Raw genomic sequence first — 27,277 nt, 5'->3', positions numbered from 1 at the left:
TGATTTATCCATAATCCCCACATGAGTTAGACTAGGTGTCTGTGTGCCAGAAAAGAATTTTAAGATCAATTTCCAAAGACTGTCATCATCCCCAAAACTGCAGACATTCTGGTTTTATACAGAATGAAATTCCATACTTCCCATCCCAAATAAAACATACTTCAACTATTTTTTCTGATATGTAGAAAGTACATAATTTTAAGAAAAAATAGAGTCTGTGCTGGATCCCAGCAATGCAAGTGGTTGTATTTGAACATATCGCCTGTACTGGAGCATGTCAATGATTCACTATTGTTTGTATTAAGTGAAGGAACAATTTGCTGGTATTCTTGCTGAGCAATAACAACAACATACAGAGCTTAATACAGAAAAGTGATGAGGCAACTTTCTTCAACTACAATTAGGTGAACTTCAGAGAGTTCAAAAGTTTCATTCAGATAAGCATGGTGACATTTGAATGCTTATCTGAAGGCTGTCCCTTTTTTTAAATCTAATTGTTTGTTAAAATGAGGAGTAAAAGTAAGGCAATGTGAATACTTTTACATTTTGAAACTGCAGGAGTCATAGAGCAAGGGGTTGGGAGATGAAAAATAAGAACTAATTCTCTTCTATTTAAGAATGGCTTTGTGATTTCTGAATTACGTTCATTTTTTGTTATTAAAACTGGAAGGAGGCTGCAGCTGTCCTCAGAGCCCTTGTCCAATAACAGGCATTCTGATAATGTGGTTTTGCTTCATATGTATTATAAAAAATAACTGCAGTGTCTGTGATATGATTAACTTCATTGGAACAGCTGGCAAATTCTAGTTTTTAAAAAGAAGATCGCTGTTGAATGTTCCAGTTGCAAAGAGGATATAAATTATAATAGAAATTAATGGCATATATAAGACAGCACATACATGCTCAGTAGTCGCGTACAAAGGGCTAGATCACACTTTTCACTGCATTTCATCAATGCTAATACTATGCATTTACACCTGTCTCCATTAAGGAAAGCTCTTAAGGATACACTTAAGCTTAAGTTGAAGTTAACATGCTAGCTTCCTGTGGCCTCCTTGATCACTTACATAAAATATGAGAAGTGAACAAGGTTTTACTTTAACTTTTTAACAGGTGTATTTGAAACCCAAATTCTGATCAGAAATTGTTTTGTTAGAATTTGATCTGGTGTATTTTCATGGAAAATTTACTTGCTATGTTAGCAAGTTGCTGAGTGACAAAAAAAATGTTTCACATGCTCTCCAAAAGCACTCTTGAATTTCTGTGGGATCCCAGAGGTCATGGACTGGCACATAAGAGCTGCTATATGCCAACATTAAAAGGAAGGGGTAGCTGGGATATTGTGGGTATGATCTATCCACGAAGACAATGACATCAGTAATAAACACAAGCAGCAATCTCATCCAAAACAGAGTGCACAGAAAGGCATGGCATCAACAGTATGGTTATACTATTTTCTCTTAGTGTGCAGTCAATATAGGTCTTGTTCTTGGGAGTGATGCACATGGGGAAGAGAGTTGGTGGGAAGCAGAAAGGGCTAGCAGCCTCCTCCTATCCAACAGCAGAGATAATTCTCAGAGGTAAGTCTAGGACATAATTCTAAGTGAAGGAAAATGGATTGTTGTGCTTCAGAGGCAAATAAAAGTGAAGGATCATATGTAGGGAAAGTATTCTTCTGGCTCCTATCATTTTCTCCTTGTTGGACAGCTGTTGGCTTTTCAGATGAAGGTAAAAATTACATGGAGAATACACTTGGGCAACTGTGCATTGGTAGAAAATTTCTTTCTGACCATTGCAGGTCATGAGCCAAATGACTTGGGGCTCAGTCAGAACAACTCTGTTAATGTAGAATTGCCAATGTTATAAGCTTTCTGAGGCAATGCAGGGAATCCAGTTCTTTCTATGGGCCAAAAAAGAAATCGAAATGTCTATGTACTCGTATACCCATGGGGACCACTATGATGAGCCAAATGAATCCCAGACACATAGAAGCTGAAAAAATATTAAAGGGTACAAGCACAGTGAGCCCACTAGCTCTGTAGGTATAGCTGTTACAATGTTAAATTGCTCACATTGCACAAAATGTTTTTTTGCTGAAAGACTGAAATTGTCTTTCAACTTTATTTTGCTGATCTGTGCATGACTTTGTCATAAAGGTGGAAAAAGATCCCATCCCTAAAGGTTTTTCTGTATGCAAGTACAGTCATCTAGCTGTGCCTTAACCGTCTTTGTTAAGCTGATTTAAGCTGATGATTGAGTTCTTCAGTTCTCACATTTGAAGGCTTGGTTTCCTGCTTGGGCCATTTTTGTACCTCTCTTTTGAACTCTTGTATTTCTACATCCTTATTCATTCAGTGTGAAGATCAGCATTATAACAGTGCTGCTTTGTAGGCTGTGAATGAGACTAGATCAGTTTTCAGGTTTCTGCAGTACTCTTTGGAGTGTGCTGGTTTTGGGGGTCATCTTATTTGGGACAGGGCCCAGGCAGGATGCTGGTGGTGTTGGTATCTTTCCTCCCCTCGATCTCATACATGTAGAAGTGGGAGTTTCCACAAAGGTCTGAGTGCTGCCTTGTGAAAGAAAGGGAGACATGGCAGGGGAAAGTTTTCTGCCAAGCTGAAGAGGAGGATATGGCTTGATCAGCTATAACAAGAGGAAGACTAGTGACTCATACTCACAACTATGGCTCCAAGGAGGGGGTAGCAGTGGCCAGGACATGAGCAAACTGGAAAGGTGGTATCATGAGCAGCTGTGAAGCCAGCTGTGATTTCAACAGCCAGTCAGGTGTACTGGACAAAACCACTTCCAGCACAGTAGTGGATATACTCTTTTCTTTTTTTTTTTTTTTTTTTAATAGTCTCCAAGATCTCCCCTGCTTTTTTTGACCCCGTTATATTCAGACCTCATGTTGAGGTGGTGATGCGATGACTAACATTTCAGTCACAACTTTGCAAAACAGTAGCAGTTTGTTACCTAGGTACTTGCAGTCCTAATGTTTATTGTATTAAAACTTTCCATGGATTACAACCATTTAACTAGGGACTATGTCACTTTACAGCAGTAGACTGGCTTCCTCATTATTTTCTGTCCTATTATATTTTGAATCATTTGAAAAGTTTACCAGCATCCTTAAACTTTTATATCTGCTGTATTTCATGGCATAATGAAATTATGGGGCAATATTCTGTTGCAGGCTATATGAAGGCATTTGTTTAGGTTACTTCAAAAAATATGACCAAATGGTCATGGAGGCTATTATCAATAATAGCAAAAGAAAAAACCAGCTGCAATAAAAATATAAAACCTGAAATCTACTCCAAACCATGGGTAATCAGTTTTTCACTGCTGTGAAAGACAAGGTACTACACAATTCTCTCTCTGGCTCATAACCTCCTCAAGAAATGAGAGAATATAGCTCTGAGCATCATGCTGCCCTTCAGATCAGCCACTGTGGGCCTCTTTCAGAGAGCTGACGGCAAAGTCCAAGATTGCTCTGTCTTAAGCACTTACTTATTAAAACAGGTGGTGTTTAGTCTGAGAACTTCTGCTGCTCTCTGTATGTGGCAGGAATGAGCTCACTGTAGCTTTCCTGAGAAAGGTTCAAAGGCCATGAATACCAAGAAGTGCCTCCCGAGCAGAAAGTCTAATGATCATTTCTTAAAGACAAGTTATGATTTCCATGCAAAAGAAACTGCTGGCAGTTCAGAAATGCTGCAGCATTTCCAGAGCAGCCCATGTAGAGTCCCTGTGCTATCACGGAGATTGATCACGTGGTATTTGGAATTGAGACAAATAATTGCAAAAAGCAAAATTCCCTATAAATCATCCGAGATTTACCAGATTAATTGGCATCTGTGAGCCTTATATTAGTTGAAATAGCAGGGTTTTTTAATTTTGATACAGAATAGCTCTCAAAATGCTCTTCGCAATGCCCAAGGCATACAGTTTTAAAAACTCCATTTATTTTATGCTGTGTAGCTGTTGTAGTTAACCAGGATTAGATATCTAAGATTTTTCCTCAGTTCAGAAAATTTCTTACTTCCTGTTTTATTAATTAATGGTCACTTAAAACTCATGAGCCCTCAATTATTCTATCAAAGGACAAAGCCATGTAAGAGCTATTGTATACCTGACTCTTAGTGTCATGAGATTTTCAAGGTTGTCAGTTGCATAGACAGGTATGTTGGGTAGCTATTTGGATTTACAGAATGTTTTATTCTAAATAGTTTTCACTTTTTAAAATATGACTGCACTATTTAGGTTTTTAAATAATGTATCCACTATCATCTTGAAAAATAATGATTAAACATATAAGATAAATAAGTAATCTTATCTCAAGACTGCTGATCAGTTAGCTAGATCCTTTACTATACTGAGTAGTCAAATATTTTTAGTCTTCTGACATTATCCTCTGGTGTAGTTTGAAGCATACTATATATCCTTGAGGATAATATTCATACAATGTTAAGCAGTGACCTATATGTTGAAGAAGTATTTTCTCTGAAAGTCTTTTATTCTAATAAGTAGTCACACTGTTGTCCAATATTCGGATTGAAAAGACTGTATAATTCTTCATTAGAAATCTTTTACTCTATGACCTTGTAGCTATGTATGGTCAAATTTTGGCTCTCTGTTTGTCAAAGGGTTTGTCGGCATGGATTCAGTAGCAAGAATCAATGCTTCCTAGAGGGACGTGTTTCTAGATGGAAGTCAGAGCCTGATCTTGTAAACGTTTTTTTGTGTGCTTGTTCCACTTACTGCTCTAATGAAACTCCTGGCATGATTAAGGATTAACCAATGGAATAAAAGTTTGCTGGGTCAGGTCCCAATTCTGGAATGTGATTAATTCTTTACTCGTAATAACATACTGTGATTTTCAAAATTATAAAAAAATAGTAATAAATAAACAAGGCTGATGCAGCTCTGTGGTTGGCTGAGGATTAATCATGAGTTTCAGTTTGTGAATTAGAACTGGCAGGCTGTGCAAGAGTTTCAGATCTAGTACAATGGATCTCCTGGGAGCTATTTCCAGCTTTTCGTGTTATGCAGCAGCACTGATGTTGATTGTGTAAGAAGTCAACAGATTTGAGAGAAAAAGAACAGAGAGGACTGGTATAGTAAATCAGAAAGTTATTCCCTGCTATTGAAAACATCTGGGAACATGGCTGGGTATCTCTAGCCTGTAGAATTTAACCCTTAGTCATCTAATGATTACAGTACGTGATTATCTCCTTTGCATTCAAATAAATCAATAAATAATAAAAGCTATAAAACATTTTCAGACACACTCTTAATTTTCATGAAACAGATACCTTCTTGATCATGTATTAATTTATATTTGTACATTTTTTTCCCCTTGTATTTTTCTTTTATTGAGACTGGCCACATTTTCTCAATTAAAGCTATCCCTGCTTGAAAACAACACATGTTCCTTAATAATAGGTTGGTTTTCACATTTAAAATGGCATCCATTCATGGAGCGGCAAACTGCTTAGAAATGCAGGCATTCATTAAACGTTTGCTTTCTGAAGAAATGTCATGATGAGATTTCTCTCTGCTTGCTGGCTTAATCACTAGAGGGAGCTCTAGGTGCATGAGAAATGAAGGCTTTGTTCTCAAACATCATACCAAACTCAAGGAAACAGGAAAAAAAATGTCTTTCCGAGCAGAAGATGATTGTAAGATGTCTGACATAGAAAAAAGTCTTTCCCCCCCCCCTTAATTAGAGTGTTTTGTATGCATTTGTTTATCAGTAACATAAGCCTCACAAACTAAAAACTACAGCATTTAAAGACTGGGGACTAATAGTGTCCAGTTAAAACCTTTGCAAATAGGAAGCTTGAAAAATGCATAATACTAATGCCAGTGAGCCTTTTTAAGGACTAGCAATCAAGATACCTAGCTTTTTCGAGTGACCCATTTGTCAGAACTAAGGAGATAGATATTCAGTAAGTCGGGAATGAACCTTTTCCTTTGATGCAACAGAATGATTCTAAAACAGCATAAAGTCTCTCTAAGCCCACTCATCCACTGTCTGATATTTATGTACAGCAACTGGACTTATGATCCTAAAAGAAGGGTCATTTTTGATGAGCATAACAACATTCTTTGGGCAAAACAAAAAGTAGAGTGAGTATAAAATACAGTGATCAGCTTCAGTGTTTACTGTTTGCAAAGTTGCTTCTAAGGCCAGCAGTTGTAATGCAGTCTTGGATTGGCCTAGGTTTGCTATCTCCTTGATCTATTTTTAGTGTTTTCAAGAAGACATCATATCTTTATAGCACTTTATAACATGACAAACTGTCAAATGTTCTAATATCTGGTAGGCGGTGTTTGTGTTTCCATTAAACGAATAAAGATTTTTACAAAGGATTACTAGCTTTTTATGACAGGATTAATATTTCTTATAGGTCAATGCTTCCATTCATCTATACCAGGCCTTCTATGATTGCATTTAAAGCACAGGCTGCATTTACATATGGAATCCATGGGCATTTTGGGAAAAAAATTCTGACATTGTTGGGTCAGATACAGATCACTGCAACAGCAGATGGGCCTTATTGCCTCAAGATATTTTTATGTCCATACCTAGAATATTTATCCTGCCTAACTGTTCAAAGAAGATTTATGTTCATATTCTTAGACTCTATAAAATAAACATAATACTGACATGTTATATCCCAATTTGGAAAAAAACACACTTTACTGTACCTGCAAATACATATACATGTTCTTATTTTTTCTCATCAGTAATTTCAATTAAGTCAGTGGAAGTACTACATATCTGCACACATGTGCATAAACAGCTCAGAGATGGAGCTTATCTTTAGAGCTAAGTAGCTGCCGCTGGGGTTATTCCATTCTCAGTTAGCCAACCAAAGCATAAGAGCAGCCTTCATATCTGTTTTCCTAGTAGAGATTTTTTTTCATATGTCAGTCTTTACTGGATATGTATACCCACAGGTTAAGTAATATTTTCTAAAGTATGTATCTTAGAAATAGCACATTTTATATTACGGTTTTATATAACTACTTAGAAATAACATAGAATGTCACCAGGATTGAATGGAATCCTATCAAATACACTGATAGACATTTTGCACTTGTTACATGTAATTTATATATAATATATTATATTTAATAAAGACTGAAATAAAATATTATTTCAAAACCACTCAGTGATTTGCACAAAGAATGAGATTCATAAAATGTTCCATTCAAATCCAAAATAGTTAGGAAGCTGCTTTGCTGTGATTTAGATTCACCCTGGTTTTGCTATTTCCTCATGTTGCAGGCCGCCTGTGTGGAGTGCAGTAGAAGATAGAAAAATAGCTGTATGTTATCATACAGTGATTAATGATATAGAAATGTATGGCTCATTACAATAAACTAGACATTTGTAAAATTTATGGAAATATTAGTCTGACTTCCATAACATTCACATAGCAGTCACTGATACTATAAGGGGAGCAGGTTTACACTGGAGGCAGTTGTTATATAATGAACATTTTAATACGTTTATATGCATTGTTATACATACATGATTATTAAATGGTGGTCAATCTGTTTAGTGAATGACAATGTAGGTATATCAAAGCTGTGTTCAGTTTTACAGTCCCATCTTGGACTACTTCCATTGAAGTATGATTTTCAGATTCCATCTTCTGTATAGCTTTCATTAAAGAAAGCATGCTTATATGTCAAAGACATTTTAATCTAATAATATTCTATTTTGCATTTGAAAATTGCAGGGAAACAGGAAGAAGCTTTCTGCACTTCCCCACTTTCCACAGACCAGAGACAAAAAAGATTGTTTCTCTCCTCCCTACAGTGTTTGTAATGGAAAAGGAATATGAAATATTGCAAAGCATTTCTTGTTAGTGTTTTGCATGTGGGTTTCAGAACGACCTATTTAAAGCTACTCAACACGTGTAAGGGCAACAGAATCAGGCCAGTAGAGAGAATCAGATAAAACAAGTGAAAGCAAATGCCACAAGATCTTTTGTGTGGCATCAGGATGGATTTTCTATAATTTTGAACAAGGCTAAAATTTCTCTTTTTTATCTGCTATAGTCCAAATGTTTATCCACAGGAACATAATACAAATAAAACGCTCTGGGCATAGGGCCACATATGCTTTTCTTAACAAGAGTGAAAAAAATGTTGTGATGCATGTATTGTGCAACACTGGAGAAGCTCAAACAGGGATTAAACCCACATTATTCTGCACTGTTCGGGTTCTCAAAAAAGATTAGTTTTTTTTCCGTCCTGGTTTTGCTTCTGCCACATCTTTCTGAAATGTATTTTACAGCAACAGGAGAATTTAAGTGACGTAGTTACTCCTTAAATTTGCTCTCTCAGCTGAAATTAGGCTGTTCAGCAATTCGAGTGGTGAATTTGGAAGGAAGTATCCCTGCTGAGTCCATTCTTTGTTTGTCCCACTCGTTTTCAGCGAAGCTCCCGTTATGATCTGAGGAGGATTCTCAGCTTTGCTAAGTCCCAGTGAGCTCACATTTTACAACCATTGTCCAAATGTTAACTGGTCTTCGTGACACTTTGGTGAGGTAGATAAGGATTATTAACTCCATTTTACAGGAGGGGAGTCTGAACTAAGGAAGAAGTGAATCACACCAGGTCATATAGCAAAGGGGTCACAAAATTGCTTTTAGAACTGAGGAATCCCTGGCTCCTTTCCACTAAACACAACGTCTTGTGCTCGAAACTCACAAAAATCAAGCTGTAGGATTATTATCATAAAAACTGCAGTAAACACGATAATTAATACAGGTCTAGTGTAGAATGCCCAGCCATAACAAAGCTGTCATAAAATATATTTTAAGGACTTGAAATACACAGAGAGTTCAATAAATTGTAATTACCCCTCACTAATATTTTTGTGGGCATCTTGATCAATAGCACATTATAAATCTGATTTGACAAGTTGGAGATATATTTTCTTTTATAGAAACAAATGTACTGAACTCATGGTTATGTGTGAGCTGTGTCTAGACACCAGGGAAATTTTAAGTAAATTACATTTTCATTTCTTTTGCAAACTATCTTGTTTGCAAGCAATATTGTGCAAATCTACTCAATATTTCCTTGCCATTTAATTTTGACCACCAGTTCTCTTCTTTAAAGTCAAAAAAGCTCTATTCAATGTTACTGCCTGCTATAGCTATAATATAGGTAGTAATAATCATACTTTATTACTATTGCAGAAAATTAAAATCATCCTTCCTTTGTAGTGGAGCTAATTGATATTTTAGAACATACTGGTTTACTTTTAAAATCTTTTGAGTTTATGCATACTTTTGTTCACATGCATTTCATGATGACTTTTTTTTTTTTGCTAATGATGGAAGTAGCCTTTTCTCAAGCTCCTTTGTCCCAATATAAAATAATACATTGTGTTAAAATAGTCTCCTTGCTTCCAATCCTTTCTGTTTTTCTAGTTTTAAGGCTAGATTAAACCACTTGGATAGCTGTCATTAGCTTCCTCATTAAAAGTGCTTATGATTTATTATTTATTTTGGTAGCAGGAGGTAGGAGACCAAAAGGGGCCATGACCTCATTCCAATAGGTATAAAACAAAGCTATTCCCTTGTCTCAGGGAACCAAAGTAGTAAGTACTGCTAATTTAAGCTTTATGGCACTATGTTTTGGAACAGAGGCATTCCCACCAGAAGGAATTGCATGCCATAACTGAGGAGGAAAGTCGAGTGGAGTGTTATTGTGGAGGTCAGCCTAGACAAGATTTTGCCTTGAGTGGTCAGAAAGGCTATAGTAGCTGTTAGCTCCTTCCTCTGCCAAAAAGATCCATGTTACATTTGACACTACTATGGTAAATGAAATGGATCATTCATTTCTGAATGCCTCTTATTTCTTTCACATGTATTACCAGACTGGGACATGGAATCAGATTCTGCCTGTACCTTGAAAGAAAAGGATGGAGGTGTCTATGCACAAAGTCTACGCCATGTGGTTTAGCCATATTCTAAAACTGGTTCAGCAGAGAAAACAGCAGCCAGGCTCCAAATAAAAGACCAGAGCATCTTTCTAGTCATACCGTCATCTTACTACAGCCATCCTTACTGCAGATGGTGGAAGGAAGTTGAAGGCCAGACAGGGAAAACGGGAGTGCTTTTTGCCTTGCTTTTTAGTGCTTTTAGGTAACATCCTGAGAAGTCTCTCTCTGAACTGTCACTCTGATTTTGGAGTTCAATAGAACAAAAAGATCTAAAAATCTGCATGTTTCCAGTGGTAAACTGAAGTGGTAAATTGAAGCTATCACCAGCAGTTCAGTTGCCTGTAACCCGAGGTCCAGTTTTTGGTTGCTGTGTAAAAAAAACCCCTAATCACAGAATCATGGAATGGTTGAGGTTGGAAGGGACCTCTGAAGACCACCTAATCCAAATCCCCTCCTCAATCAAGGTCATCTACAGCATGTTGCACAAGATCACCTCCAGGAGGGTTTTGAATATCTCCAGAGAAGAAGACTTCACAACCTCTCTGGGCAACCTGTTCCAGTGCTCTGTCACCCTCACAGGAAAGAAGTTCTTCCTTATATTCAGGCGGAACTGCATGTATTTCAGCTGGTGCTTGTTGCCTCTAGTCCTGTTGCTGGGCACCACTGAAAAGAGTATGTCCCCATCCCCTTGACACCCTCCCTTCAGGTATTTATACGTTTATATATATATATATATATAAATATATAAATATACGTATATATATATATACGTTGATAAGATCCCCCCTCAGTCTTCTCTTCCTCAGGCTGAAGCAGCCCAGCTCTCGCAGCCGTTCCTCATAAGAGAGATGCTCCAGTCCTCTAATTGTCTTTGTAGCCCTGCGCTGGACTCTCTCCAGTAGCTCCATGTCTCTCTTGGACTGGGGATCCCAGAACTGGACACAGGACTCAAGATGAGGCCTCACAAGGGCTGAGTAGATGGGCAGAATCACCTCCCTCAACCTGCTGGCAACAGTCTTCCTAATGCACCCCAGGAGACCATTGGCCTTCCTGGCCACAAGGGCACATTGCTGGCTCACGGTTAACTTGTTGACCATCAGAACTCCCAGGTCCTTCTCCGTAGAGATGCTTTTCAGCAGGTCAGTCTCCACTCTGTACTGGTGCATGGGGTTATTCCTCCCTAAGTACAGGACCCTGCCTTTGTTGAACCTCAGGAGGTTCCTCTCCATCCAGCTCTCCAGCCAGTCCGGGTCTCTCTGTCCAGGAGTGGCAAGAGAGCTTTCTGGTGTATCCGCCACTCCTCCCAGTTTGGTATCATCAGCAAACTTGCAAACTTGTGATGTTCAGCTGCAAGAGAGTATTTAGGCTAAAGCCTTAAAAGATAAGAGTACATACATGGAAATGAAATTGTTGAGATGCTACTAGCTAGTACATCAAGGATTTGAGAAAAATGCTGACACTTATGGTTATAAAACCGCAGGAAAAAAGCAGAGAACTGGAGGGTAGCAAGACAGCAACAGTGAGGATCAGTTTTCAGTGAGGGAGCAGAGGAGCGCCTTTCCCCAGACAGTGGTGATGGCTCCCGCAGACCCCTCATGTGTCTGCCCTGGGGTGAATGTGCTGCTGTTAGGTCTTCCAGCACATGAGCCCCAGGCACTGATGCTGTGCTTTAGCCAATAAAGAATTACTGCATACACATAAATTTGTGTACAGTTCTCCTTGCAGGTTCTTTGCACATGGTAAGGAATAACTGAACAAAAATAACCCAGGAGCAGGTGGTTTACTACTAGTATCAGTCATCACTAGAGGACAATAAACACAAATTCTGTCTAACAGTGTTTGGTGTCCAGGACTGCTTTTGGAGAAAGCCAGTTTCCTCCCTGCCTTGTCCCTCCCAGAACAGCTCCCAAATCATAGAGGCCAAAAGCAAACCTGTCCTCCCCTCATTCCCGTCTGATGTTTGAAGTTTGTGCAATTGTAACTGTGCGGCCCTGTAATGTGGTATTGCCTTTTCTGTTAACGGGCCATAGATTTTGTACTGAATTTGAAAGGCCTCAGGGAGGGATTGTCAGACCTGCTCTGTATGATATTTTCTTGACCTGTTGGCGGCTTTGTTTTACCCGGTTCAGCTGTGGTAGCAATTTCTAACTGACTAGGTGTCCTTGGCTAATTTGTTTTACTTGTGTTTATCTTTGTGCAGTACAGCCACAGTTTTATACACATATCAGTAACAAGCAGTTACTCTGCACGGAATATTTACAACTCCAGTACAATCATGCAGTGTAGAAAAATGCAGTCTTGGCGGGAGAGCAAAGGCCTTGAGAACTGGAGACCCAGGATGCTGCGCAAAGCAGCACAGACACAGGATAATAAGAGATGAGGCGCAGGCCTGGCACTGGGACCCCACAGTTATAAATTACTGACCAGTGAGAAGTTAAAGAAATGCAGACCTGGAGCTGGACCACCAGGTTTTAGAAGCAACAACAATGACAACAAAAAAACACAAATAGTATCTAACATAAGCAAAAGGCACCGTATATAGTAAATCTGGGTGCAACTAGGAGCTGCATACCAATGAAGAAATCAAAATGTATAACTGTATGATAGCAAACACATAAATATGACCCAAGATGGAAGGGGAAAGATGAGGAGTAGGATGTAGGTCTCTAATGGCAAATTGCTCTTCCCTACAAAGGGGGAATCATATTTCCCCTTATGTTCACTGCTTTTCTAACATCTGCCAAAACAGTGCAAAGTGGCCACAAAAGCCATAAGAGATGACCAGTCACTTCTTCCTCCTTTCTCCTCCAACTGTGGAGGAGAGAGAAAGAGAAAAGAGAAATTTGCTCCCCAGGACCAAATCTAAGTTCCCACTGCCAAGAGAGCATTCCAGGCTCCGGATTCAAATACGAAACTAAAGCTTAATGGTTTGGGATTTGTGTGTTTTAAGAAGTGGGAAAGGTGCCCTTGAATTCCCTCTGATCGGAGAAGGAATTGAACCCCATAAGTCTTACTTCCTAGGAGGTACAATAGGTCATCTTATCATGATAAAGACATCAACAGAATCATCTTTAAGTGTCCCTACCTTTAGGCATCTTTAGATTGCATACTGTAAAGCTCATTTGCAAATGCCTAACTCCCATGTGATTTATAATGAACTTCATCTTTACTGCCATAGAATGGACTGCCTCAGCACTTCTGGAGAAAAGTCCTGTTATGACGCTGCAGTGTTGACCATCACTGGTCACTGATGTCCTCACGCAGCTCTGGCATGCCAGATACTTTTACAAGCATCCTGTTCCAAGATTTTACCCACCTAAGGAGGGAAAACCTAATCTCTTCTACTTTTGCATAAGTTTGCAAAGTTAATACTATTTGTTCTAAACTCTTACAGAAACTAATAACAACCTTTTTTAAAAAAGCTTAGTTGTGACTTAAAAAATAAAAAGTTGCCTGTGAGTGAATAAAAATAAGGAAATGACCACTGCAGAAAATAAAAGAACTGTGGGCAGGGAGTGATTCAGCATGACAATTATGCAAACAAATAATAATGTAAACTACTCAGAAGGCATTTTACCAGTGCAAATTGTTAGCATTGTCAACAGTTTCTTGAAATCACAAGCTGTTTGCTGAATTTCTGAATTGTTCCTACTAGTGTGCATATTTCTATGTAAATGAGTGCCATTAAACAAATGCTCCTGCAGTGATGACACAAGTTTCTCTGCACATTATCACAAGTTCTTCCCTTAGGCATGCTGCAGGGAGAAAAAATAAAAAGGCGTTCAGATTATTCAATGTCCTATTTGTGTCTAAAATACAGCAAATTTTTAAAACAATGTATGTTTGTAGGTATAATTCTTCTGTTGGGCAAATTGTCTTTTCCAAATTGATAGAAAATCTGGAAAAATGAAATACCCACATCTGTGATGGTTCTTGTCAACCTTGTCACTGTGGACCCTCGTGCTTGTTTTATGCCATGTATTGCCAGACCTGTGTTACCCCTCAAATCAACCTGATATGCAAAGATGCAGTTCTGAATATTTAAGAGTTTTTAAACTGCATGAGATATTCAAGAGAGTTTAAACTTCTATTTAAGATTTTCCTTTACCATTTTAAACTCAGCAGTGTTAATTTAGGAATTCTTGACTCAGAATTCAAACAGAATTTTAATATAGAGGGTAAATAGTTATGCTGTTAGGCTGTGATAGCGTCTTGCTCATGACTAAACACTATTAATCAAAGAAAATAAACTTACTATCTCCAAGAACCTCCTGATTTGCCTTTACATAGCCAGCCTCAGGATTTTGAGATGTATGAAGATTAATGATATGTGTAGCAGAGAATACCTTGCCCACATCAGCAGCCTGTATGGCCCATGTCCCTCATTCTCCTCTTTGTTAATGTATTTTGCAAAAAAAAAAAAAAAAAAAAAAAAAAAAAAAGTTCTTTATTCAATTTATTTACACTTCCTTTTGACTGAAAAATTTACAAAATACTTTGACTAAGAGAAATCTACATTTTTTACTGAAACAAAGTTAAGCCAAAAAATATCATGTTGACTACCTGAAAATCAGCTGTGAAATGATTCAGCTTAATCAGAATTAAGCAGAGATATCTGGGGATTTGTTACAATGCAGTACATGGTATTTTATGATATTTGTATTTCCAAAGTTTCTATTGACTGAGATGAATGCAAGCCTATAATGGTAACAAAAGGAATAAAAAGAATTGGTAGATAATCAAAGATTCTGCAAATTTTCACAATGTAGCAAAGAATTGGTAGCAAATATGGAGTTTTCTATTACATCTAAATAGCATTTGGTACAAATATTGAAAACACAGAATAAAAGCAAGTTAAAATCTGTTTCAATGGAGAGATTTCTTAAAGGAACAGTAATAACTTGCAGAATGGTTATGGTTATTTTTACATATTTGTTGATTTTTGAGAATTTAACTTTCAAAATGTCTTTGATGGGACAGAACAGAATGTGCGAAGGAAATACACCTTACATACTGCACTGTCTTGGCTTGCTCCCTTTCTGCTTTGACCACTAAATAAGAACCTGTGTTTGAATCCAGTAGGGTTTGAAAAGGATGTGAAATGCTCAATAATGAAAGCAAACAATGGCCAAAAGACATGTGGATATTTACAAAGTTACTTTTGTTCTTTATATAAATTTATGCACATACTACCTCAGACTCCAGATATGGAAGACATATATAATTTTTCACTCAGATACTTTGCATTAGAAAGGTAAGAACAATTACGTATTTTTTGTTTACCCAGTTGATGTTTTGGTGTTTTTCACTGCAAAGTGCCAGTAGAGAGGCATTTGGGATTGTTTTGGATTCTGGCATTAGCTACACTGAACTCAAGAGATCATCATTTGTCAAATATGAGAACTTATTAGAGATGAGTGGTTATAACAAAGCTAAAACTATTGTAAAGTGAGATATATAACAGAATTTAAAATATATGTACATATCAGAGCTCTACAGTTAAGTCATGGGTGTGCATCATGGGTGAGTCCTCAGGTTTGCAGGGCAACTGACGATGGGTTCAAGTCTACAACAAAGATGTGTCTAACTTTCTTTTCTAGCCACTCAAAACAACGCCAGCCCACAGTTACACAAAAGCTGTATGGCTTCAGCAACGCCACAGCGTGGTGGCTCCAGCCGTGGTGCACCTGGGGTTCGTTGGCTCTTGAGGAGCACCCCAGAGCAAATCCCTCCTCTGTGGGCTGCACCATCTGCAGTCCCACACTTGCCTGTGTGGCTCCGTAAATCACAAAGGGGGGGATTTACCTCAGGTGGTGCTCAAAATATCTATTTGTCTCTGCTTGATGCAGATTGAAGTTAGACCTTACCGTCTCCTGCCAATGGGTGTTTAACTCCTTATGTATACTTTACTTTCCGTTCATGTCTAAGAGATACTCAGTATACTGGAGAGCTAGAATATCTGTCTTAATTTGTGTCTTTGAGCTGTGCCAGACAGTTTCTATTTCTGTGAACTAGGTACAGATAGAAATACTAAACAAAGAAGTATTGTCCTGATTACTTGATTGCTATAACATACCATCAATATAAATCAAGTGTAATGCATGCAATCAGTTTTCAGAGACACGTGTTGAACAGTTAGAAGACAAGGGAAATATTTTTAATCAGAACTGGTCCCACATGGGAATTTCATGTTAAAGTGATTTTTTTTCTCCCATTTTTATTCCTGGAAAGCACTGAAGATTTCAAGCATTACCTCACATACGTATATTTTTAACAGAATTGGTGAAAAAGTGGCCTTTCTGTCTGCATTCCATATCCCGTCCTTTCCGCCCTGTATTATCTTGACAGAATCAGTGAGACTTTTTTTGTTTTATGTATAAATAGGTATTTACAGGTGTATCTGATAGCAGAAGGAAAAAAAATGAATAGTCATCCTCCATTACTTTTGCAGGATAAAAGTTTCTCAAAGTTTTTAGAATAGTTTCTCAGCAGGAGTTGCACAGGTCTGAAAACTCACTGGAAATGGCTGTGGTGAAGAAGTTTCTACTGAAGATGTAAAGACCACATGAATAAAAGAGACAGAGAAAAACAGAAAAAGAAATAGATCTCCTTTAAGGATGCTAGAATATGAAGATGTAGAAGTCTGGCCTTCACTCAGGTTTGCTGTCTCAATTTTCCTTACACTTGTTCAGGGTATATGAAGTCTGAACTACTTTTTTATAAAGAAGTGTGCTTATGTAATTATTTTCTTCAGGAATACAGACACAGTTTTACAACAATTGATGAACTGAAGTAGATTCTAACTTTAAACACAAATAGACCTTTTCTCCTGTTGTAGTGAGTGAACATTTAAAACTGGAAGGGCAACAGATCATTGTTTATGCACTTTCCTTTGTAGATGTGCTTTAAATAAATGTGCTCTTTATGCAGGAGAGATGTGCAAAATTGAGGAAAGCAAGGGAATTTGGGGTAAATAAAGTCCTACATAGATAATTTCTTTCCCTCATTTTATTCTTTATTATCTAAGCTGTGTTCCACTTCTAACTTCACAACAAATGAAATGTCCCCCATCTGAGACCAGGAATCAAAGAGCATCCTCACCTCAAATTTAACCCAGATTTAAATTTAATGAAAGGGTGGATCTAATTAAATCTAACAGTCATAGGAAAGAATTCATAATTAAAAATTCGAACTATCCCATGTTAGTAAATAAAGACTCTTTTGCAGTCTTTGCAAATACTTTGCAAAGTATTTTTGCAGTCTTTTACAAAGACTCTTTTGCAGTCTTTTACAAATAATGCAAAATCAGGAATAAGATTTTAAAAGAAAACTAATTTAAAAGGAATTAAAACAAAAATAAACTGATTCTTGCTTTTCATCATCTACTACAAAACATTACAGGAAATTTAAATCAATAGTAAATAAAAATAAAAATGAAAATATTTTTCTATCTTTAAATATTGATTATAATAGCAAAGGTATATATTGGTTTATGATATGTATTTTTAAATTGATGGCATACTTTCAGTTTTTCTACAAAAAAATCTGGCAGCTTTACCTTGTTTGGTTGCAAATATAACCAATAGTAGAAATTGTGGATCATAAAGGTGAAGATGTATATGACTCTTGCCAAAGCCTATTGATCCAGAATAGCATTACCTGGCCTAATTGGCTAGTGCTCTTTAACAGAGACTTGTAGCTTTGTTCAAGCATATTGTGTAAGAAGCACCTCTTCACTTAAATGTGCTGTTGCCTGCTGGTAAAGTGTCATTTTCCTTCTCACACTCAGCATATTTTAGTTTGGCTTTCTTTTGCTGTGCTTAGTTATATAAACATAAATACTGCAGAGATATTTTATTTGCATTCATTTCAGTTCTAGCTTATTAACAATTAAACATAATGTGACTAATTCTTCACTATTCTGATGACATTGAAAAATAGGTACAAAATGTGGCTGTCATCAAGTCTGAGACATCTTGAGGGGAAAGGAGGATAGTCCCAGAATATCTGAACATGAATAATTTCTTTGAATAAGCTGTTAGATGGAGAAGTGTTACGAATAAACTTCTGGTTGCAGAATTGTGAACAGAGAGGTGGGGAGCAGAAGTGAAATCACTTCAGAACTGGAAGTGAAGTCAAATGTGCTTTTTTGATTGTTTTTTGAGTGTGTGTGGAGGTGGGTTGTGGAGCTTTTTGTTTCTTGGAAATGGGACTAATGGGTATGAAAACCTTTCTCTTCAAAATGTGAGACTATTCTGTTACATTTCTACATATAGGGGTTATCTAGAATTATCTACGGGCAAAGTGAGGCCTGTGATACCTATAAATTACATTAACCAGAATGTAATTAATATTAAGTTGCTTTGAATTCAATCACCTATCCTACTGAATTCCCAAGAACTGGGAAAAAAAATGGTAAAACCTAAAACCAAGATAAGCATCAGGAGCAGATGAAATATCCCTTTTTGGACTGGTGTCAAAGTCCAATACTCTGTCCAGGTTCTTTCAGATATTCCACAAGCGGAGGATATAATGTTTAATATCAAATTTACTTATTTGAAGATATTTGATATTGCATAGGTTTCTGATATAACAGCGATACAGCAATATACTGAGATTGCAATACAAGTGTTTATACTTTGCAGAGTATAGTAATTTCAATATACAACTGAATCACACCTATTATGGGTCTCTATAACATATTTACTTTTGTGATGTTGGGCCTCACCATTCACTGGGAAGGAATGCATGGGTTGAAACCAGCTCAAGCCTTTGTTGTCTTTGAAATTCTTTTGTTAATTCTTCAGTTCTTATGTTCTATGCTGGGCTGAGCCACCTAAGGAGACATTCACACTCTTTTGATGAACTCAGGGAGAAACATTTGCACAACCAGGTGGTCCACTTGACTGTGATGTAGTCAGTCGATCCACTCAACTGACATGGCTGTTTATCTAAAGCAAAGGCCACCCTCTGGTCCCCTCTGTTGAGATCATTCAGCTTTCTGTGCAGCAGCTGAGGTCAGTCACTCCCTACATTCTTCCCTGAGCTTCATGGGCACTAAAGTGACCATTTCCTTGACCATTTCCTCTGAACCTTCTTCCTTTATAGAGGTTTATTGGTCAGTCACACCTGGACAAGAACATAAAACCCACCAAGAAGGAGTAAGGAAAACTGTGGAAGAAGTAAGACATCTACTTTGGTTCCTGCTTTGATGAATTTTCAGACTTGACCATTAAACCTTGGAGACCAAGAATGTCAAAAATCATAGCAACATGGCATTAGACTTGTGGTATTTTATGTTCACAGCTGATTTAGGTATGATTATTAAGGACTGACTGCTTTGAATATAGTGATAATGATTGAGAATATGTACGAACTAACTGTTAATGTGTTGTTAATGAACATCAATCTAAGGCTTTGCTTTGCAGTTTAAAACTGGCTGAATTTACCAATCTTCAGAAAACTCTCAGCATCACAATCTCTAATTTCTTAAATCCCTCTAATTCCTTAAATTCCCTAAAGGTAATTTCCCTAAAGGGAACTTCTATACAACTGTATCAATCTTTCCTCTTCCAGGAGGGGATCTCTCTCCCCCTTTGTCAGTATCAAGGTTGAGAAAGGAGCATTTAGTAAGGCTGAAGACATGAATGACTCTTTGGATGTTCAGTCATGAGAGAACCAAGGACACTTCAAGATTAATTTACATTGTCCTTGGGAATATGATGTGGAAGCAGAACTTGAATTGTGACCTTTCTTAAAAATTCTTAAGATCTTCTTCTTTTGCATTGACCAAATTCACAGTGAACCCAAATAGTTAACCTGTAGCATCCACTGGGGAAATAGACCTTCCTTTAGCAAATCCACTCTCAGAATTGAAGATGTCAAATATGGGGCAATGCTTTCATACCTCTTCCCTCTCCTTCTCTGCTTCCTTACACCTAACCCTTTTTGCTACTGCAGCAGGAAACATATGAACATAAGCAGATTAGAGAGAATGCTCTATGAACGTTATATTGGAGGAAATATCTTCAAAACAGCAAGTCAAAATTACAATGCGGATGAAAGTGTACATACCATTAAAATATGAAACAGGAAATCTCTGTGAAAGTCATGTATAACAATGGTTAGCTTTTTTGCTAATGGGAGTGTGACTCTCATTTAGTGATTTGATCACTCATTTGCCTAGGAGATGCCCTAGAAATTCTTACTTCTTATAAAATGTTTGCACTTCACATCGATGATGGAGACAAGCAAAATTCATCTAGAACTTTAAGGCCAAAAATTCCCATCGTCGTCGCTGTCTTGTGGAGTTCCCTGACCACTAGGGTACTGAAGCTCCCTCTGTTCTCTGTCTGGGCCATGACTTCCTCTCTTTCCTGACTGTCTGTGATATGATAGGTGAGGTCATTTTTTCGCATGCAAGAGGTTTAGTGTTAGGTTCAGTGTCTCCTGCATTTGAGGAGAAACTAAAGCTTGAGTTTTCTTCTTTTGGGATAGAAAGTGCTTTTACCACTTTCAGTTCCATAATGCAAAAATATCAGCATTTCATTTTGGAAAAGTAGAAATATGTATGCGTTTGGTCCTATTACTCTCAGCTCCTAAAGCAAAGGTTTGGAGAAATGAGGCTGGTGCTGGTTCATCTTTCACATTTGCCTTTCAGCCTAAGATGGTCAAAACATTTTGTAAGATATGTAGAGTGAGACTATTTGAGTGCCAATCAGTGTATTTTGTGGTTTTCTTTTCTTTTTTTTTTTTAATCTGGAATAACTGTGGAAAGTTCTGGCCCAGCACCCTTCAGAGCTGCTGTAACCTGCCTATTCTTCTTCTTGGTGCTAGGATTATACCATCAAAAATATTCAGGTTAAAATCATGTATTTGATGTGCAGATTTTGAGAAAGAAAAAAGATCCTATGTCTGAAGATAACAAGCAAGCCATTGGCCCGTATTCATGAGGTTCAATACAGCCACTCTGTGATAGATACTCTGAGTCTGAAGAATTATACTTTCATTGAAGAAGGAGAAAATATGTCTGTGTAGAGTTTATGTAGTTGGTGAAATTATGAGATCATATAATCATTTGTTTTCTAAGAAACATATAAATAGTGCAGGCTGAATAGAATGAATATTGAGTTATTGAATGAATCATTAAGATAACATGGACATCAGCCTGGAGGTAGACTGTCAGATGCCTGATCTGCAGAAAAGAAAAAAACTCATTTCATTGCTGAAGAACTTTGCTTGTACATCAGATATATTGAGTTTAGCATTGTAATTATCATATGGTTTACTTTTGCCTGGCAAGTACAGGCATTCTACTTACAGTATTTATATTAGTTCCTTTCAAAACTATTTCTAATAATTGGCTTTAATATCTAATTAGTCCATATTCACAGTACATATTCAGAAAAGTAAAGTACGAATAGTAAAAATTCTACCTTGAAAATGGTGAAAATTTTGAAGTAATAAGAATGAAATAGAAGTGATATATATTTTTAATTTGCTCATTGAAATTGAGGGGATGAAGGTCACGAGATTTTTTTTTTTTCCTTCTGGGTGATAATTCAGACTACAGCTCTGAAGAAGTTGAAAGTCTTGGCCCTAAATTGTCATATTTTAAACTGTAAGAGGCAGGGGGTGAGCCTCAAGCTTAAAAAATCACAGTAAACTTTGCTAAATGTCTTCCACCAGCCCCATGTTTAGGTGATGTCAAATTTAGTGAAGTCATAAGTGTCCTTGCTGACTTAAACAGGTTCAGGATCGAGTCTACCTGAGGAAATTTATGAACCAAGCGCTCTCTTCCATATTCTGGAGATGTAAAGGGAGAAACAGACTCTTCAGTTCCAATCACTTCATAGCAGTGTGGGAGCTGTTTCATTTTTAATAATACGTGCTATGGGCTATGGATATCTCCTATCCTGTAGGAAATGAGTTTTTACATCTCCTAGTCGTTCTGCTCATGCCGCCCACAATATAGTTTTCCAAAGAAATGTCTGCAGGGAGAGTCATTGTGGAAAGCTCCTGGGTGGCATATGGAAGACAAAAGAAGCCCTTCTGTTTGGCTACTCTTCTTGGCATCATGCTTTCACACCACGTCAAGGCGTGGTGTTCTTTGCCTGCGTATAGCTTCTACAACTACGCATCAGGCTGAAGGATATTGTTCAGCATAACCTTGCTAAGTCAACTACACTATTAGCATATTCAAATTAGATTTCTTTAAACACTTAGTTTTGTGCTTCAGTGTGTTTTTTTCCTCTGATTTGAACACAGCAAAAGCTTTAGCTCCAAATTCTGAGGTACGTGATTAAAGGAGAAAGATGTTGTCTGTGTTGATGTCATTAGCAGCATGACATTAGAAGATTCATTTAGAGTGGGAATGACCATAAAGACAATTAACATGAGTTCTTTAATACAGCTTTCAAATATGTGTCATATCTTTGTCTCTTTGTTGCCTGTTCTGTCATGATAAGGAGACAAAGAAACTGAATTGTTGGGAGTAGGTTGTTTTATTAACTTGCTTATTGAGTTTTCCCCTTATACTACAGTTATAATTACAATAACTGTCACCTAACAGCTAACATTATTGGATTCACAGTCATGCATAGATATATAGGTTTGTGTTGGGTTTTTACTCTTTTAATAAAATTTAATATTGGTTATGATCTAGACAACGATAACACTAAGTTACTGGCCAGGCTTGTGACTAAGTTTTTCATTGCTGAATATAAAAATTTAATACTGTAGTGCTTTCTCATAAAACCCATGTTTTGACACTGTGGAGGCAAAAGATCTTTACTGTTTACATTCATATTATACGTTTTTTGTAATCCATAAATAAGGACACTCATTTGAACTTCTGGGCCAAAGGCTGCACAGTCTTCCACAAGAGTGTAAATCTTTTGTATTCCCTGGGCATCTCCACTTGGATTCGGAAGTTAGACAGTCTGCATTGCTTTCTGGAGGTGCATACCTATTTCCACTCATTACAGGGAGACATTAAAATGGCTAAATTCTTCCTTGTTTGTATCAGATATGCATAATTAGCTTATATGAATTGGAATTTTAACATACCCTGCAAGTTTATTCGAATATTTATTTGAAACAAGACCAGTTTTTGATGCTGTTGTCTGTGTGGGTACCTCAGAAGGTCAACCATTCAAGAGCATGAATTGCTCCCCAGCTCAGTGACCAGCTTGCATGTTGTAAATAGGAGTCTGTCTTCAGGCACGAAGGAAAACATGCACCATTAGTTGGAGGCAATTATAACTCTACTACAAAAGTGGATTGTATAAAACTCTAGTTTTTAAGCAAATGAACACTTTTCCTCTCCAGCTTCTTTCAGAATTTCTTTTCCTACCCTCTCCTGTTTCCCTGGTTTTCGACTCATACTTACCCTGACCACAATACACAGGATAGGTTGAAGCACTAAGTTTTGTCAAAGGCTAAAGCATCACTCAGTCAGCCAACGTTTGCAGATACATAAACACAAAGATGAAAAGCAAAGATATTTTATGCTTATATTCTTCATTACAAACAAACTTTCCAAAGTAAAATCTGCTGTTTTCCCTCCACGGGAGGACTTTAAGAATCAGCACCGGCATCCGAAATAACAGTGAGCGGTATGGCAAAATCTGGAAAGACAATTGTGCTCTGATCCCAGATACTCTTTTGGCACTCTTCCCATCTAGAGTTTGAGAGGGAAATTAAAGCTGCTTTCCTGACAGAACTAGAGTAGGTTCCTTTACTCATGTGACAGACCTTATTTGCACAGAAAAATGTAGTTTGCACCTTGTTGTGCCAGGAGGAGTGATTTTAGCACATAGAATAAGTAATATTCCTCTCTCTAGACAGCTTATGAGCTACTGTGTTTGGAATATTATCGGGTGACGTTCGTGTTCAAATAGCAGGAAAGCAAGAAGAAAGCTGTAATGGTAATGCTTGTTTCTTTCTCATTTCTTTTGTGTTACAAAGGAGTTAATGACAATCCTCTATGTCCTTTCAGAGGGATGATACCTTTAAACTAATGCCTGCCCTGACGATTCCAAATTTCATTGTAAATCAGAGCAGCAACAGCAGTGACTTTCTAAGCCAACAGGAAATAAATGCAACCTGCTACAGCTTTACAGAGATAAGATAAAACAGTGTCAGTCCATGAAAAATCTGAGGGAAGCGCTCTCTGAGTATAATTTAGATCAATGAGGCATGACAGATGTATGAAGACTTGCAGACAACTCTATATTATATTAGAAATACAGATCTGATGATAAGTAGCAATTAATCTTAATTTTTACATTAGCAAAAACAGTATTGTAAGTTATATGTGAATGCAGGGTGATTATTTCAATGAATAATATTTCTTAGTAATTGTCAAGAGCCCGTGGAATTTATTAAACAAAGAAAAAAATACATAAATTGCCATACTGACTCAGACTAATGATTTCTCTAGTTCAGTAGCCTATTTCTTGCAATGGCTAGGACAACCTGCTTCAAAAGGATATGTGCACAGTCCTGAAGTGGATGTCAGTTTAATGCTTTATAGATAATTCTATCTGATCTTCTCAGGGTATTTGAGAGCACACATTTCTAAATATATTTCCCGATGTAATTCTATATGTTTTCAATGTGCTGTACATATATATGCATAAGTGTATTTAACCTTTTGACCTGTTACATCCTTGGATACCCTTTGAAGACTTGTTGATTGTACAGCATAAACCACAATTTCCTCTTATTAGTTTACTCCTACTTCATTTATTTTTATTTCATTTTATGATTCCTTTGTATTATTAGAGAAAAATACTAAGGGTATTTATATTCCCTAGATTATATTCATTATTCCCTATATCTTTATCATACTCCTGTTTAGACAACCTAAATCAGGACTTGTTTGCCTAAAACTGCACTATAGTTATGGGAAAACTTATTAGTTAGTTCTGATGTTTCTTCTGTACAACAGCCAACTGTTTACACTGCTTTTTCAGAAAGTAGGAAGCTTTTCTTCTAAGTCCATGACTGTCATAGCTAGGTTGAACTCGTATTTTGCCAGCCAAAGTGTATGGTTTACCTACAGGCTTCAGAGTACTTTGGCTGGTGCAGCTTTCATCTTCCTGTTGAAACTGAGCCACATCCTGCCAAGGATGCAGGTATTATAGGAACAGAAGAAGAGCAGGCAGGACAAAAGTTGACTTTACATTTAATCTTTGAGGTAACCCAGCATGAATGTGGAAGATCCATACTGCTGGTCTGTGATCTCATAAGTATTCCCGGAATTTTATCCAGTTATTCCAGTGAAGGTTGTCCTGAGGTTTCAGGGAGCAGAATCTGGGGCACCAGCTGCACCCTCTCTTATCTGAGAACGTGGTTATTTTTGCCTCTGCATTCTTGGTTGCATAGGGCAATGCTGGTGGGTGGCCTTCCACTGAGAGGAAAGTTCTATGTAGCTATGCTTCTTATACACTACTGTGTAGAATCTAGGCAAGGGCAGATATTACAACCATCATAATCTTTTTATTTTTATTTTTTATTTTTTATTTTTACTTGAGTGAACTGTGCTCAGAGTAGACAGGACAGATTCTCAGTGAATAAACCAAATTTTCTCTACTGTTCCCTTACACACTTATATTAATTCAGGAATAAATATCTAGAGTACAATTAAGTCATTCTCTAAAAATCTTCAGCTTGCCTGTCTCCCTCCTTTAGCTGCATTTGGAATCTACATTATTACTTAGGAAGGCTCTCTAGATTAGATACCTAAAATGTAAGTGTGTTTCTCAAGGTCTTTACCCTTATTCATCCTTTTCTCCTATTTTAGAATGTTTTTGTTTAGATGGCATGACCAGAACTAAATGCTATATTCTAGATGAGAGATGACTGACTGCTATGCTCTTATATAACTATGTACTAATATTTTGAGGTTATTTTATCTTGCTTTGTACTTTTTTCAGTCAAGGCTGAAAACTGACTTGAATTTTTCACTGAGCTATCCATAATGATGGCAGGGTTCTTTTTCTGTATACTTGCAGTTAATTTAGAGCCTTATAGTATGTATAAGCAGTTTGTATTTTATCCCTTTCTAATGTGAAATACCTTGTATTTGTGAGCAATTGAAACCCAGCTGGCAAACTTTTCTGTGTTGTCATACCATAAAATAGTATCAGCAAAATGTGTATATGAAAACCAGAGCTTTTAAACTCAAAAGGTTTTTCTCTTCAGTTCCTATTTGTTTGGAAGTAGGAATGTGGCTCTGGACAGTGAATATTTTTCTGTGTGAATAATGACCACGTTTCAGCTATGGAAGCACATAGTCATGGAGCAAATAAGTAATATTTTTTGTTAACCATTACAAAAATTACATCTTTGTAAGGAATATTCTTAAAGCAGATACAGGAGATGGTACAGGAGATGGTACCTCTCTTGATCCCTAACTCTATGAAACCCTCATCTGGATTTTCATTATTCTTACAGGTCTCTGTGCCCTTTTTTGCAATGGAAATATTCAGAAAATACTTTCTGCATTAAAACAGATGAGCAAATCATTTCAATCTTCTTTCAACTGTATGCATACAAGGACCATCTCTTGCACCTGGGGCTCAGCATTAGCAAAACATTCTTGACCTTTGTTACTTTATTTGGCTGTAGTACTGAGTATAATTTCTAATTAGGTTTGATTGGGAATTAGTAACATACTCCCACTGAGATTTAAGAGAATCCAATAATATTATTTCTACAATACCTTGAAAGCCTGATAATGAACACTCAAAAACTGGAGCCATATGTCCGAATTTTGGAAAGGCACCCTTAATTTAATTAATTTGCTCAACCTGAGGATTTTTTAGATATTTCATTGAACACAAGATTATCAAGTTAGATATTGTCAGATTTCTTCTTCCTCTCAGGGTCTGTTTCTATGCATTTACCTGATAGAGAAGTATATTTGTGCAGTTATTCCAGCTGCTTAACTTCCCACCCTTTCTAGAACTGCAGCGATGGGATAGGGAGTATGCTACAACTGCAGCTCTCTGTCTGACCCATAAGACTATGTGTCTATGCAGTAGCCCTGTTTAAGGCAGTTCCAGTTCAACCAACGTAGGAAAATCAAGATTTGGAATGATAGTTTAGACACTTTGCATCTCCCTATATTGTCCTTAAATACAGGGACTCCCCACTTTGAAAACCTAAGGGAATAAACTGCTTTTGAGGTAAGTGTCTGGAACTTCTTTCTCATTAGAAATTCCATTGAAGTCAGCCAGTGTGAGGATTTCCTGAGTGAGGGATTACCTGCTCTAGTCATGGGAGCACTTTCTGGAAACT

The sequence above is a fragment of the Rhea pennata genome, chromosome 1 (assembly GCF_028389875.1).
Source record: "Rhea pennata isolate bPtePen1 chromosome 1, bPtePen1.pri, whole genome shotgun sequence".
NCBI lineage: Eukaryota > Metazoa > Chordata > Aves > Rheiformes > Rheidae > Rhea > Rhea pennata.
This window is presented reverse-complemented; position numbering follows the sequence as displayed.